The following is a 7,703-nucleotide window of genomic DNA, read 5'->3' on the forward strand; positions in this document are numbered from 1 at the left end:
CATAATTTTATAGTTTGACTGAGAACCGGTCCTAATCCAGCTGATACTAAGCGGTTTCTGTATCTTTTTTTTCCAGTTTTCTACGAATATAGAAATGTACAATCATAAGATTAAAACCAGTTTTTTTAGCCGGTGCCTCCGGCACCTCGGGGCTAAAAAAAAACTAGTTTTAATCTTATTATTGTACATACTATATCCGCGGAAAGCCGTTTATAATACGATGCTAGACATAGTTTTTTCGTATGGATGAGAACCGGTTCCTATTCACCGGATTCGAATGAATACGAGAAAGATAATTATAAAGATCTTTATGAAAAAATACAATTTCAATTGTATTACTAATTAGTCTTTATCCTATAATATAAAGTATTAAGGTTTTTTGTCTTAAGTTTTAGATTTGGAAATTAAGTTCTACTTCTCAGGAAAGCTTTATTAATGTCTCAGGATAGTTTTAGGCTATTTTCTCCACCGCCCTACCCCCTAAAGGTTAGGGACGAAGCAACTAGTATGTTAAATATTACCTAAATATTTGACCCTGAAATCTTTACAAATCTAAAAATCAAACTTTGATTTTGCATTGAAGCTAGGCCAATTCATCTCGACCATATGTTCATCCAATACATCATAAGTTTTTCAAAGCGAAGCTTTTCTGTAATTAGGGTCGGTCCGTCAGTACGTCCGTCCGTAACGGATAGCTTTTTTCGTTAATTTAGGCATGTTAGAATTGTCATATCGATTTCAAATTTTGTAGGGTGATCCCTGTAGTATTTAGGTACAATTTAAAAAGTTCAGCAACTCTATAATCGTTACCAGAATGTCCGTACGTCCATTTTCAACATGTTGATTTTTTCACTTTTTAACAACAAATCCCAATGTCCCGTCCCTCCCGGGCTAAACTTGAATTCATGGCTTCTCAAACATATTTAATTAATTTTCAAAGGATTATTGGAAAATCTTATATCTTGTTCATCTTGATTTTGTAAGAAGTTTGCTATAAAAGTACAAAATTTAAGCCATTGTAAAATTCACTAGCAGCTGCACCCCTACCATCTTATGGCTATTAATTTAAAGAGAAGAATCAAAAATATTTGAAAAACACCCCCAAGACTATAGACTAAAACCATTCCGGGACCCATTTTATCAACTAAGAGAACTAAATCGGTTTGGTAACGAGATCATAACTGACAAAAAAGACATAATACTTTTTTTATGTTTTATAAAACTAGCATCTCGGGGCTATGGTGCTCTGTATTCAATGGAGTAAGAAAGAAGTCACAAAATAGCCTAAATAAAAATCCGTAAACTATACTGGGTAAAAAGGAGTACTCAATCAGTTAAGTAGTTCTTCAGACAAAAGAACAACTTGCTATTTTTAAAAATAGTATATAATTAAAAAATTAAAATTTAAGATAAGGACAGAATTAAGATATCTTTTAAAGATGTAGATAAAATATTAGAATAATTTTTTCTTGCATCGTATTATAAACAGCTTTCCGCTGATATAGAATGTACATCTTATGATTGTACATTTTTATATTCGTAGAAAGCTGGATATAATAAGATGCTAGACATAGTTTGGGTATAGTCCCTTTCGTGACATGGCACCTCAAGGGGCGATACTTCGTATTTTTCACAGTAGGTTTTCTCCTATTTCTAGCCCCTAAGGGGGGCTCTAACCCTGCGGGGCCAATTACTTAACCCTGTGGGGCAATCACATAACCCAATAAAACCTAATCTAACCTCAAATAACCTATAAAAGCCATTTTAAAAATACGACAAATCGCCCCTTAAGGTGCAATGTCACGAAAGGGACTATTTCCCATAGTTTTTTCGTATGGATGAGAACCGGTTCTTATCCACCGGATTCGAATGAATACGAGAATAGTTATTTCTCGCATCGTATTATAAACGGCTATCCGCAGATATAGAATGTACAATTATAAGATTAAAACCAGTTTTTTTAGCCCCGAGGTGCCGAAGTTACGGGCTAAAAAAACTGGTTTTAATCTTATGATTGTACATTTTTATATTCGTAGAAAGCAGGATATAATACGATGCTAGACATAGTTTTTTCGTATGGATGAGAACCGGTTCCTGTCCACTGGATTCGAATGAATACGAGAAAAAAAGTTACAAAGTCTTATAAGAATCTTATCCTAATAAAAATGACACATATACATAGAATTAGATCAATTGAATAATTGGTTATAAAACACCTTTTTGTGTGTATGTTAACATTGACCTATATATTTAACTTTAAAGATAAACACTGTATAATACTTCAGGGATCTAGAGGGATAAGACAATGGCCGATAAATTTATGTACATCCTCAATGATGATACACAAAATTACCCCACTTAGATCAAAATTAGTGGTTAAAATGTGTGCACACATAACTTAATGAATCAACTAATCGAGAATTACTAAAGTCCCCAAAGTTGTTAATCCAACGTTATCATAAAACGTTGGGGACTAGCGTAATAAACAGCCCATTGTCCCCTCTCTCTCTGATAATACATACAATATGCATCCCTTTATATGTTCCCGTGTTATAGATAAATTATAAGATCAAAACCAATTTTGCAGCCCAGAGGATTCGAAGGCACGGGCTAGTAAAACTAATAATTATCTAATGAGTTTTTAATATTCGTGGGAAATTGTTTGTAACACGATGTTATACATGATTTTTCAGTTTGACTGAGAACCAGTTCTAATCCAGCGGATATTAAGCGGTTTCTGTATTTTTTTTCAAATCGACAAGCCATTAATTTTAACTGAAATATATATTCGTTTAAATAACATTATTTTAACAAACTAGTGGCTTTTCTCTTAGAATATAGGGCCGCTGCATTGAGGGAGAGAAAAATAGTCTAAAACCTTCCCCGAGACTTTATTGCATCAAGGATGACAACATCCATATAAGCGAAGCACTGAAACTGTAGGACAAAAGGCCATTAACACTTATAAAGTGTCAGAACTGAATAATCAAAATATAAATGTATTAGAGTCAAAGCAAAATTGTAAGTAAATTTGTTGGAAAACTGCTTGATATAGGATAATGTTTATGGACATACTTACATTTTTAGAACTTGATTATAGAGTTGCTTTGCTTATAATATTGTACTTTGTTGTCCCAGGAATCAGTATACCAAAAATCAGATCAATCGGATAATTAGATCATATAAAAATTTGTTGTTAAAAAAGTGAAAAAATCAACATGTTGAAAATGGACGTACTGACATTCTGGTAACGATTATAGAGTTGCTACGCTTTCTAAATTGTACCTAACTACTACAGGGATCACCATACAAAATTTGAAATCGATATGACAATTCTAACATGCCTAAATTAACGAAAAAAAGCTATCCGTTACGGACGGACGTACGGACGGACCGACCCTAATTATAGAAATGCTTCGCTTTTAAAAACTTATGATGTATTGGATGAACATTTGGTCGAGATGAATTTGCCTAGCTTCAATGCAAAATCAAAGTTTGATTTTTAGATTTGTAAAGATTCCAGGGTCAAATATTTAGGTAATATTTAACATACTAGTTGCTTCGTCCCTAACCTTTAGGGGATAGGGCGGTGGAGAAAATAGCCTAAAACTATCCTGAGAAGTAGAACTTAATTTCCAAATCTAAACCTTAAGACAAAAAACCTTAATATTTCATATTATAGGATAAAGACTAATTAGTAATACAATTGAAATTGTATTTTTTCATAAAGATCTTTATAATAATTAAAAGCGAAGCTTTTCTATAATTAGGGTCGGTCCGTCCGTACGTCCGAACGTCCGTAACGGATAGCTTTTTTCGTTAATTTAGGCATGTTAGAATTGTCCTATCGATTTCAAACAAAGTATAATGTAATAAGCGAAGCAACTCTATAATCAAGTCCTAAAAATGTAAGTATGTCCATATACATTATCCTGAATCAAGCTGTTTTTCAACAAATTTACTTACAATTTTGCTTTGACTCTTACACATTTATATTCTGATTATTCAGTTCTGACACTATACAAGCGTTAATGTCCGTTTGTCCTACCGTTTCTGTGCTTCGCTTTTATGGATGTTGTCATCCTTGTCTTTACATACTTTTTATGAACCGATTAAGAGCAAAACATAAAGGCAATAACAGCCATGAGACATACTTGAAACACATATGTTTAAACTAGCGGATGTGCCTCTAGAGACCTATATCACGGGGGGAATAATATTTTTTTAGCGGAGATTCTTTCCTGGACCTTTAATAAGCTGAGCTATAAAGGAGAACTGTATCGGTCCAGCTGTTAGTGACATCCTTCGCAACACATATAAATAGACAGATAGATATCCAGTTACTAATGCTAATGTCGTATGGGTGAGTTGCACCTGGACTGAACAGTCAACTTGTCAACTCAAGGCCAGACTCTTGGTCCTTCAACTCATACCCGTGGTACAGTAGATTACAGACAACCAACTCTCTGTGATGCACGACCTTTGTCTGAGAAGTCCTAACTGTGCATGGTAACGAGTTGCGCCTGTTTTGGGCCAAGGCATTCCCCCCACTCTAACTATTTACGTCGCGCATCTGACATAGTAGCAGTGGGAACCATTTTTAACGTCTTTAGTGTGTCGGTGTCGGACCGAGATTCGAACCTAACACCTTCCCGACGACGAGCGGATGCGCTACGTGTTGAGCCACGGTCGCGGGTCAGATATCCAGTTACTTTTATTGTATTACGCTTAGCATTTAGCAATTGTTTTGTTTAAGTCAAGGTAGTCTTTGTTTAAATTTCTTTTTCTAGTATGGCTTCAAAACCTTTAAATATTAGCTGGACAAGAGCCAGTTCGCAACCATTCTGATAAATCATGTATAGCATCATTTTACAGACAATTTTCCACAAATAATAAAATAAAAAAAAACATAAAATACAAGACAGTTCGTTAGCCTAGTCCTTCTGCCTTTTGGGCTTATAAAACTGGTTTTAAATTTTTATATCCGGGGAAAGCACTATTCAAATCTTGCAATTGAACATCATTAAATATTTATTACAATTATGTATTCGACAGAGTAACCATATTTGTAAATGTCGTCATTTCTAGACTTGTCATTTAATATAATCTTGGCTAAATGTAACATGTAGATGTAAATGGGTCAAGTTTAAATGAAAAAATTTTTAATAATTTTGTATGATCATATTCATTAACTGTATGTACCGAAGGATCTCGCAAGCGGGAAACCGATAAGTGAAACTTTTCCAAGGTGCAAAGAAGTTCCAAAAACATTTTAAGGGGGATTCTTTATGAAAGAACATTTAGCTTTAATGCTGCTATATTATCATAAATTTATTTAAATGCAGACAACTTTTTTCAAGATTTATTTAATTTTGTTATTATAGGTCTGCCTATTTCTTCTAGGATATTTCTATTGGTGGAGCCAGATTCCCACTCTAGTCTTACTACCTTTATTCCTAAATGCTATGATAGGTGTATACTGCGCTGTATAGTATCAAAAAAGGGTATAGTAGAAATATTTTACTAGAAATAAATCTTCCTAAAAAGTACAAAATTATTGCCGTAAAAAGTAATCACACGCAATTATAAAAATCTATACTTAAAAATGCGCCGTTGTTTTAAGAGATATTAAAAAACATCTTTTATAAGTTTAATGTATTTTTTACAGAGGACAAGGACCCGTAATTTTTTTTTCTCGTATTCATTCGAATCCGGTTGATAGGAACCGGTTCTCATCCATACGAAAAAACTATGTCTAGCGTCGTATTATATCCAGCTTTGAATATAAAAATGTTAACATTCTACACGGTGTTTCAGAAAAAACTGCGTTTTCCGTTTTTCTGACACAACCAGAAGGAATACAGAAAAAACGATTGTATGTCCTTATTCTCTGTAAAAAAGTACATCAAATTTATAACAGGTGTTTTTCATTATCTCTAAAAATACGGCCTCTATGATAGGTACATAGTTTCCAAAAATGCTTTATGTGAAAAATGTTGTGCAAGAAAAATTTAAATAACTCTTCTATTTTGTATAAAAAAAACCCGTAGAATTTCAATATTAATTTAGAAAAAGGTATAAGAAAAGTACCTTAATGAGTTTTAAGGGTGAAACGCTTTTTAGCTCCTCACAAAAGCATTTTTAAGAAACTGCAATTTGTAATTTTTTCACATTTCTTGATTGTGATGCATTTGCAGTAAAAGAATCTTCTTTAATAACGTAGGTTATAGTAAAAAGAAAAAAACTCCTTTTTATTTGACAAAAAAATCTCTAAAGACAAAAAAGTTATTGAAGTTTGAATTTTTTTATTAAAGCAGTTAATTACAAATTATGAATAAATTATGAGTTTATATCTTAACCTGTCAATCAAATTAAAGAATTATAGGAATAAATGAGGGGTGAGGATTTACGAACATGAGCAATTTTTAAGGTCATGTTTCTTATGTATACAAAAAGAAAAACTGAATATTTGTTTTCAGTGAGGGAATATTAAATGAAATTTTTAGTGTAATTGGTAGCAAATTGTATTGGCCGTATTAAGATGTTGTTTTCAAGTGAATAAATTTTTAAAAACCAACCTTAAGGCACAAAATTCTACCAGAAAAAAGCATCATACGCATCTTTTGAAATATTTATGCTTTAAAATGCGCCGTTATTTTCAGAAATATTAAAAAACACCTGTAACAATTTCGATGCATATTTTTATAGAGAATATTGACATATTATAATTATTTTTTTGTACTCCTAATGGTTATTTCCCAAATTTGGAAAACGCAGTTTTTTTTGAAACGCCCTGTATATCCGCGGAAAGCCGTTTATAATACGATGAGAGAAATCATTGGGGATGGTAAAAAATTTCTCGTATTCATTCGAATCCGGTGGATAGGAACCGGTTCTCCTCATCCATACGAAAAAACTATGTCTAGCATCGTATTTTATCCAGCTTTCTACGAATATAAAACTAGTTTTAATCTTATTATTGTACATTCCATATCCGCGGAAAGCCGTTTAAACGATGCGAGAAATAACTATTATGTAATCGGACAGTGCTAGTTTTAGATAAGCAATGCTGGAAATACCGAAAATAAAAGGATGACAACATTCATAAAAGCGAAGCACTGAAACGGTAGGGCAAACGGACATTAACACTTATATAGTGTCAGAACTCAATAATCAGAATAAAAATATACAAGAGTCGAAGCAAAATTGTAAACAAATTTGATGAAATACTGCTGGATACAGGATAATGTTTAAGGACATATACTTACAAATTTAGGACTTGATTATAGAGTTGCTTCGCTTATAACATTATACTTTATTGTCCCAGGAATCAATATACCAAAAATCAGATCAATCGGACGATTATATCACATAAAAATTTGTTGTTTAAAAAGAAAAAATCAACATGTTTAAAATGGACGTACAGGCATTTTAGTAATAATTATAGAGTTGCTACGCTTTCTAAATCGTACCGAACTACTAGAGGAATCACCATGCAAGTTTGAAATCGATAGGACAATTCTAAAATGCTTAAATTAACGAAAAAAAACTATCCGTTACAGACGAACGAACGGACCCTAATTATAGAAAAGCTTCGCTTTTAAAAACAAAAAGTAAACTTACAATCATTTATTTCATTGATGGAGCAAAAGTACCAATGTATCGAATATTAGCATGTGTATGTGTGTCTGTCTTACAGGCAG

This window comes from Acartia tonsa, chromosome 1 (genome assembly GCF_053477335.1).
Source record: "Acartia tonsa isolate MP-2025a chromosome 1, ASM5347733v1, whole genome shotgun sequence".
NCBI lineage: Eukaryota > Metazoa > Arthropoda > Copepoda > Calanoida > Acartiidae > Acartia > Acartia tonsa.